Source organism: Sapajus apella, unplaced genomic scaffold, assembly GCF_009761245.1.
Source record: "Sapajus apella isolate SASKATOON/1434 unplaced genomic scaffold, GSC_monkey_1.0 scaffold320, whole genome shotgun sequence".
NCBI lineage: Eukaryota > Metazoa > Chordata > Mammalia > Primates > Cebidae > Sapajus > Sapajus apella.
The window spans coordinates 18,734-19,423 of NW_022437260.1; positions in this window are offsets into that span (position 1 = coordinate 18,734).

Here is a 690-nt window from a genome sequence, read left to right on the forward strand (position 1 = left end):
GTCAAGAGATCGAGACCATCCTAGTCAACATGGTGAAACCCCGTCTCTACTAAAAATACAAAAAATTAGCTGGGCGTGGTGGCACATGCCTGTAATCCCAGCGACTCAGGAGGTTGAGGCAGGAGAATTGCCTGAACCCGGGAGGCGGAGGTTGCGGTGAGCCGAGATCGCGCCATTGCACTCCAGCCTGGGTAACAAGAGTGAAACTCCGTCTCAAAAAAAAAAAAATAAAATAAAATAAAATAAATAAATAAATAAATAAAATTAATTTTTCTGTCACACCTAAATATTGATAACAATGAAAGAGAGGATTTCTTTGCCTGCTTTATAAATTCCAGAGTCAAATGGCAGTTTAGCTAAGGTTATATTAAGTAAGATGTTTGTTTTGAAAAGTTAACATGAGAATTAAATAACACAATTATATTCTGTATTCTAACAATGGAGAAAAATTTGAGTTACAAATTCATAGGGTTAAAGTCCTATTTTATATTTTTATTCCAAATTATTTCATGTCAAGTAACCAGAATATCAATTTTCATAGTATACTATGAAATATAGATATGATAGGCACAGATTATAGAAGTAAATTGAAAAACATTCTATAAATAGAATCTGTATATATATCTATACACACATACACAAACTTTTTTTTTTTTTTTTTTTTTTTTTTTTGAGAGGGAGTTTCGCTCT